Source organism: Thunnus thynnus, chromosome 23 (genome assembly GCF_963924715.1).
Source record: "Thunnus thynnus chromosome 23, fThuThy2.1, whole genome shotgun sequence".
NCBI classification, from domain to species: domain Eukaryota; kingdom Metazoa; phylum Chordata; class Actinopteri; order Scombriformes; family Scombridae; genus Thunnus; species Thunnus thynnus.
In genome coordinates this window covers 1,140,011-1,148,455 of record NC_089539.1, presented here as the reverse complement: position 1 = coordinate 1,148,455, position 8,445 = coordinate 1,140,011, and the positions used below count along the sequence as shown (strand labels likewise).

General features: G+C 38.7%; 1 long non-coding RNA gene across 1 annotated transcript in view; it reads right to left on the bottom strand.

Annotated features, from left to right (window-relative positions):
* LOC137175612 (uncharacterized) overlaps positions 1 to 8,445 on the bottom strand; it is a 417,849-nt gene that overhangs the window by 281,522 nt on the left and 127,882 nt on the right. The gene's annotated exons all lie outside the window — the stretch shown is intronic.

The window sequence follows — 8,445 nt, the reverse complement described above, 5'->3', positions numbered from 1 at the left end:
TAAGTTGCAGTGCTTTGAGCTTTCTCTGCCACCATAGACTTTATTTACCTGTCTTGACTCGGGACTTCAGAGCCAAGACCTGAGAGTTATTAGTGACACCTGTGCAATCTATATAATTATGCATTATCCTTCAACCAATGTTACCTTTGTTCATGATTAGTGATGAGTACATACATTTACTCTGTAGACTGTATATTGACAAGCTAGCTGGACCTTCCAAATAAGGACTGTGGGGTGTTGCTTTTCATGCTCTGAAAACACACCCCGCTACTTCAGACCTAAGCTAATGCTAGCTTACTGTAAACACTGAGTGCTGCACACTTGGGCTTAGCTACATTAGCTAAATTGTACTAACAGGGTGATAGTTGCCGCTTGTTTGTGACATCACAACTAGTTTGGAGCCAGTCATGCTCCAGTATGCAACTTACACAAGTGTGATGTGGAAACCTGAGACCTCCAGTGCACAAACACTGGAAATGGACTTTACACTGAAGTAGGAAACATTGTGTGTCCAGCAGTTCAACTTTTACAATGAAAAATATTTGCGTGTTTTGGATCTTTCACTTAGGGAGGATTTTAATGACTTATATGGCTTTTCCACAAAAAAAGTTAAATTATAAGTCATTAGATACAAATTATTATTCAAAGCGAGTATTTTCATGTCTTAAAAATGTCTGTTATGGGTCTTTAACAATCAACTCTGTCTCCTAGAAATTACATTTATATTCTACTAAATTGTTTTCACAATTACGTTGTGTTGGCAATTGTAATCTGTGCCTGGATTATGCAATATTTTTTCAAATGAATGAAACTCTACATTTATGTACTGCACTAATATCGTAGAGTGGAAGTCGGGGTGGATGGCTGGCGCACAATGTGCAGGACTTTGACACCATAGACCGGGTTTGCATTCTGAGTTCCAAGTGTGTTTAAATTTAGGCGACAAAAGCACCTTAATCAATAAAAGATTTTGGTTTCAGTTAAACAACAGGTTCGGGTTTTGTCAAGTCCATTGTAATAAAATACTGACATGCCAATACGTATGTGGAAATTGGTCTTGGTTGCTGTAACAATTCAAACTCTCTTTACTGGCTTTGAGGGACAAAATCCATCGCCTTCCTTCTGTGTAAAAATGCATACCAGAGTTCAGCTGATGCTAATATGATGCTTCAGCAATCTGAGTTAGCAAAATTGAGTTGGTATCTTCCAAGTCTATTTAGTGTGAAACTTCCTTCCCAAGCTGCGGCAGAGGGATACATTCTAGTAGACTTTAGTTTCTAGGATCAGTTTTTTACTCACATGTTGCAAACAGAGTGAAGCACACACTGTGTATTTAGTTACAGCTCCTCTTCTACTGAGCCTTGTCTTGACAGTGTTAGCCACAACTTGCTTTCAGGATCTCTCAAAGAAAATCTCTGGAACACACTTTGCATATTGCTTGTGGTGTTTCTGTTAGAACATTCCAGATAAACACAGACTGATTCCATGTCTTAGTAGGCGCAGAGGCAGGAGCAAATCGAGGGGTCTGGAGGACAAGAACAACAAGAAAAGCTGGAGATCTGTTCTGAGATGTCACACATGCACAAAAACACTCAACAGATTTCTTACTGTGTAGTTGTGATCTGGGCTTCAGTGTGGAGAGTAGGCTTTGTTACAGCAACTCAGATCTTTTTCCACATACATATGTGGCATAGCAGTATTGTATGTTTTCTTATTATGTTGACAAAAACACAATCCAGCCAGCATAAAACATATTGCAAAAAATATTTGCTGTTGCAATGTAGTTGTATGTAAATGTAATTTCTAGGAGACAGGGTTTTACTCATAGACAATCAAGACAATTACAGACAGTTAGCTTTTGTTCTCACATAGATAATATAATCGAACTGGGGACTTTTCTAAAAGCTCCTGACTGTGTTGTTAAGTCATTAAGAAAAAATGATCATAGAAGCAGTTTCATGTTGTTTCCTGAAAGCTTTCCATCCACACCAACTAGAAAACAATAAAATTTTCCTTCGGTTGGTTAACAACAACACTGCATTTTTTGAGAAGTTGGTTGCATAGATAACCTGCAACCCTGTCCTAGAAATTCTGTCTATATACTAGTGATTTGCAAGAGCAAATTTAATTTTGGTTAACCTGATTTGCTGCTTGGTCTCAGCAGATTAGAGCCCTTCCTCTCTGTAAGGGTTATCTAATCTGAGCTGAACATTTCTTCATTTTTAATTAATTTCACATTCCATTCTCGGGTAGCAGTTTACTTTGTGTCTTGAAATCTAGTGATGAAACAAACTGAGTAAACACACAGGCAGTAGGTAAGGCAGTCTGTGACAGAAGATAATGGCACATATACATCATTGTGTCATGTATTAGAATCATTTCAATTACTACAATTTTACTGCCCAATAATAGAAAATTATCTGATAATATGTGTGTGAGGATTGACAAAATTGTTGAGCCTCATCAGTGACTCAGTCATACTTGGATGGATACAGAGATCTGGCTGCTGGCTTTAATAACTCACTGTTTGGCTCAGATGTGTTTTAAAGCAAAGAGTCCTATTATCCCCAAAACTTAATTAAACGTGTCATTTTCTGAGCATCACTGTCATCACTTCAGTGGGACTGTTAGACCTTCCATCTGCTCCCAGCATCAGCCTGTAGACTCATCTGTAAATCTGGAGTTCAAAGAGGGTTTACTAAGTTATCTGGATAACTTTGCTGAGGAAAACATGCAGGTCAGACCAGTTCATGTTCAACATTTAAAGTTAGATAACTCACTTAACCTGCTTCCTGGAAGAGGCCCTTGGGCCTGATGTTGTTTGTCACACCTCCTCTTTAGAACTGTTCTTCCAGCATGGAGGTACTGAGAGACACATGAATCACTGTGATGGACAGAAAAGGCAAACTATTTCAGCTACAGCCTCCAGAACACATTTTACAGGGAAACAGCTACCTGGATCACAGCGAGGTAAAGGGAGTGAACTTCCTAAAACTAAAACATATACTTTTTATTAAAACTGTTGATTAGCAGCACTGGTCTGTCAACCTGTTGTGAGTCAGCTCATCATTGTAGCTGAGTGATCAGATGAGGGTGAAATGTGTTTTATGGTTGACTGCATTACTTCGTTTCTGACCTGCAAACAATGTTTGAAGCTTTAAACTTGTGAAATCTGAGAATATGGAACTTGTGCCTTACTTTTATTCTCAAGTACTTTAAACCATAGCTGTGGTATTTGATAGCAGAGAAAAACTGCTGTAGAAATATAAGTTTCTGGTGTCACAATCAATGACCAAAGGCTTATTTCCAGGCTCACAGTTTTCCACTGACATTCAACTATCAAACAGGCAGAAAGCATCAGAGATTGTCTGTCACTGGTGTTTTCCATGTTTGTGTGTGGGAGAGGTCTGGGAGGGCTGTACATGCAGCAGAGCATATCCAAATCCTGGCTGGATCCAGGAGAAGGTCAGAGGGCTCTGCCTGCTTCAGAGGCCTGGAATCTGTTTGATGTAGTGAGCAGCATGATGGCCAACACATGGCTCTGGTTAGGGCTTGTTGAGGACAGGCGGGTCCACCAGCCGACAGCCTGATCCCTCTTTGTTATGACAGTGGAGTTATCATCAGCACAGTGAATGGTGGCTCCTAATACATGGATTACACCCATTAAAAATCCCTCTATCTTTCTCTCACATTACTCTGCAGATCAGCCTGACTGACAGCTGGATGAAAACATCTTGAGCTTATCGTACATTGATCCATTGTTCTCTGTAGCAGGGTACAGTACTGTACATTAAATCCACAATGTGATTTAACTAGCATGAAAACATGACGGTATCTACAAATCCTTCAAACATTTCACTGTGTGGTATGAAAGTTTAAAACCTCACCTCCATGTGACACAATTTTGTAACTGATGTGATGATAAAAACCATTTCATTAGAGCAACTATAATTGATATATTTATAATAACAATGTCTGAGCTGTCAGTGTCTTATGTGTTGGTCATGGCTCATAAAGATGAACCTACAAAGAATTATCAGTGACTCTGCAGCTCCCCTCGGCTTTACAGAGCTTTTTAGCGAGTTTCAGCTCATTGTTTAGCTAACTTTACTCTTTTGGTTCACTCTCAGTGTTCTCATAGTGTCATTTTCAGAGAAAAAGCTTTAAAAACCCACTCTTCTTGGGAACTTCAGGAAATGCAATACCTTCTTATGTCATGTTTGAGTGTCATGTGAGCCAGAGCAGAGAACCAGACCCCAGCATAAAGATGACCAAGATTATGTCACCTGTCTCTGGAAAAGGCAGGATCAGCAGACATTCCTGTTTCCATTTTCATAGACAATGTCATCTATAGAGAGTGTCCCAAAGGATCTCCTGAACATAGAATGGAGCAAATGGAGCAATATTTCTCAGTGCAGGGAATACAGCAGAGATAACTGCTGTGTTATTTTGCCACTTCAAAGCAAGATATCCTGACAACTACTTAACTTTGCTATGAAATGTAGCATTTACTGAATATTCATGACCAGAGCATGATTCCTAAAGATTTGGACTCCCTGACATTTCTTCTAGCATCGCCATGATGTAGGTCATTGCCATCACTGCGGCACCATTTTATGTAGGGCATTTAGATTAATTCTGGCTATCAGAAGAAACTAATAATTATATTAAATAATAGGATTTAATTTACATCTAATCACCTTAGGGCACCACCCTGAAGACAGGGAAATGATAATCAATAATCATAAATGAACCATATCAATAGATAGTACAGGTTGAAGGATTTTGGAGGTCTTGCAGAGCAGAGGTTGGTAGTATTCAGTTTTGTACGACATTAAATAGACAACATGTGTATTCAAAAGCGTTTATTTAAAAGAAGATAAAAGGTAAAACACACAATATGTAATCTGTCTAAATATACTCAACTAAAGAACAAAAGAGAGTAAAGCACACAATATGTAGTCTGACTAAAATGAGGCTGTACGTGTGTGTGTGTGTGTGTGTGTATTGCACAAAAAGAAGACAAAAACAAAATGGTGGAAGTCAGACCATGTGTTTGCTGAGACAAAGGAAAACCACAAAGATGGCAGAATCAAAGATGGCCCCAGGACCGCGTGGCGTCTGAGGGGACAAAGAGGAAAGAGAGTGTGTGTTTGAGCATGAACATGTTAGGTCAGACCAACAGAGTGTGGCTTTGTTGAAGAAAGAGTGTAAGATAAAGGTGCATGTGAGTCTAACCTGAGTGAAACTCACTACAATGAGTTGGACTAGTTCAGAAACTGTTAACAGACATTACAACAGTAAAACTCCTCCTGTTCTTAGCCGTGCTATGCTATGCTCTATGCTATGCTTTGCTAGCCTAGGTTAGGCTAAGCTAGTCAAAATCCAAAATGTTCTATTCATACTACTGTTTTTCATTTCATACAAATTAGCAAAAAATCCACCATGACTTTTATGGTCCAAGAGAGCACATTCAGCAGATACTGATTTTATACAACAGAAAACACTGTAGATGGATTTTATTCAAGACACACAACTATACACTGACTTTACACAAGAGACGCAACTACACATTGATATAAAACATGTGCAACCACAGACTGATGTTACAGATGACATGAAAATACACACTGATTTTATACAAGAGACAACTACATACCAGTTTTATTCAGGAGATGCAATTACAAACTGATTTTATACAATATACACAAATACACACCAATTTTTATATGAGATGCAAGTAAACAGAGAAAACACTACAGACAGATTTTATTTAAGACACACAACTCCACACTGATTTCATACAAAAGACACAACCACACACTGATTTTATAAAAGCGACACAACTACACACTCCCAAGACTAAAAGATTAAAATGGAAATACTCATTAAAGAACAAATACCTCAAAATTTTACTCAAGTACTTTAATAGTAATAGTTGCAAGTGATATCAGAGGAAGGCTGTAGCTCAGCATAGAGCAGGTTGTCCATTAATCTTGTCCACATGTCAAACTGTCCTTGACCAAAGCACTGAATCTGATTTCTTCCTTATGAGGTCAGTGCCTTGTATGGTAGTTCTGTCAGTAATATTGTGAGTTGTCTTAGTCCCATAGTAACATAAAAGAGAATCAAACCACAGCTAACTACCTGCATCTCCTGTTTACATCTGTAATAAATCTGCATTCCATCTCTGCCTTGAATTCATACATGACTGAATATAAAGAATCTGTCAGTGCCGCAGTCTAATTTTAGTAGCACCATAAATGAAACAAAAAACTAACTTGCAAGACATAAGACCTACAGACCTATATTTACAAGGTTTCCATGCTTTCAGTTTGGATAACTGAACTTTTTATGTCTGTGATGTGGGGAATGAATAGAAGCTGCTTCAAGCACAAGATATTTCCTATCACCTCCCACATCCTTCTTACCTGCTTATGTAATTTCTTATTAATGGGCATATATAACATAGACAGCATGGGTGCATACAGTGCCTCCAGTACATGCAGACAAATAAAAAATAAGGTTGAACACAAGTTTAATCATGACAGATAGGAGGGTGATCTCAGTAGCCATGCACAGATGGTTGGTCACATCAATCATAAATGTGATAGGCGAGGATACAACTAGAAGTACAAAACAGAGTTATGTGTCGTGCTGTATGCAAGAACACTATGCAAAAGTCATTGAAGGTTGTATTTTACTCAATTTGTCTTTATACTGAACAACTCTGATGCTTTTATCAGTCACAGAAGCTTTCTCTTTCATCATTCTACTGCGAGAATATCCATAATGACACACACATTTTTGACATTATTTTCTATCACATTTCTGTCTGATTTTGCCAGTCAAAAGAATAAACGCATACTCCTAAGCAGTGCTTAATGCGAATGCGAAGTGCATATGAGAGCAGAGGGGTGATGAGGCAGGTCCTGGAACGCCTACAGAACACGGTGCTGAAAACAACATGCTATGTATACAAATTCTTACTAAGCTGTGGGGCTTACAGGCCTCAATTTCAAATGATTTGCATGATATAAATGTTATTATAAACACAAACAATGTGTCACAGCGGCTGTATACAACTGTCTGTGGTGATGAATACCATGGCAACAGCCAACAGTGTCACAGCAAAAAATGCATGCTGTGTGGCTGCAGCATTAAAAAAAGAAAACTGTCTTACCGCCTGCATCACAGAACTCCAAATATGGCCTTTCTCTCCAGGTTGGCACTGATGAAGGTTCTCATTAGGGCATCAATGTCCAGACTGTCCAAAATATCACCATGAACATGCAGTCTTTTTTTGTGTCACAGCTGTGCGTACCCATGTCTTCAGACGGTGCAGAGTGGAAAATGTTCTCTTCAATAAAGCAGTTGAGATGGGGAGACATAGGCATAGTTTGAGGTTTTCAGATCCTTACAAAATAGTCTTTGTTTGTGGATGAAGTTAAGACATCAGCCATCTCCATTTGTTGAACCAGCTTGCATTAAATGAACGACAAAAGGTTTTCTTTTCCAGACGACCTTCCAGGAAAACTGAAGCTGGTTAATTTATGCAGTGCCTGTGCCTTTGAAATGTTAATGTAAGCATTTTGATCTGCAACATTAGCTTGGGAACTAGTGGGGCCACGGCTCTGGGCGTCAATGTCAACACCGTGTTGAATTTTGGGTATGCGCCATGTTGCGAGGATCCTGCTTCCTTCCTGTTGGTGAGTTGGAACTATGTTACTTTTAACAACATTCCTGCATCAATGAAAGTGTGTTCTGCAACTTCTGCTGCTTATACATCTGGGTATTTGAGCATTGTTTTTTTTGTGTTGTGGCATTGTGATGCTTAAGGTAAGTGAAGTCCATTGAGAAGTCTGTAAGCTAAAGTTATTAGTTATTGGGGGAGAACGGGGTAACACCAGCCACTTTTTACAAAGTGTATTTGTTTCAAATAATAGTTACTATATACACCTCAGGTTGTTGTCTACCCATGGAAATTAAAACAAGTTATCTAATTATTGTGGTTTTAGAACAATGACCCATCAACAAAAGTTAGTCCTATGGCACAACTTACCCAAAGGTAGGGGTAAAATGAGCATGGGGATGGAGTAAATTAAGCACTCTATGGGTAAATAGTGCCACCATTAAATACTGATGTAAAAATGAGCAATGTTGAGATGATTATGAACTTCATGATTGCCATCAGTTTAATAAAGGCAAATCTAATACTGTTAAGTAAAACTTTTTTTTTCTGCTCTGTTGTTCAATATGTTACCTAAACATTTTCAGTGAAGATTAAACTGTGATCTGTGTGTGTTAGCTACAGAAAGAATGTGTGTGTAAATGTGCTTTTGTGTATACAGACAAATTAAAGGAAAAACAGGTCCAGGTCTGAATGCTTGACCCCTACAATGAGGGGATCTGGTGGCTCTGTTATGCTGTGGGGGGCATTTCGCT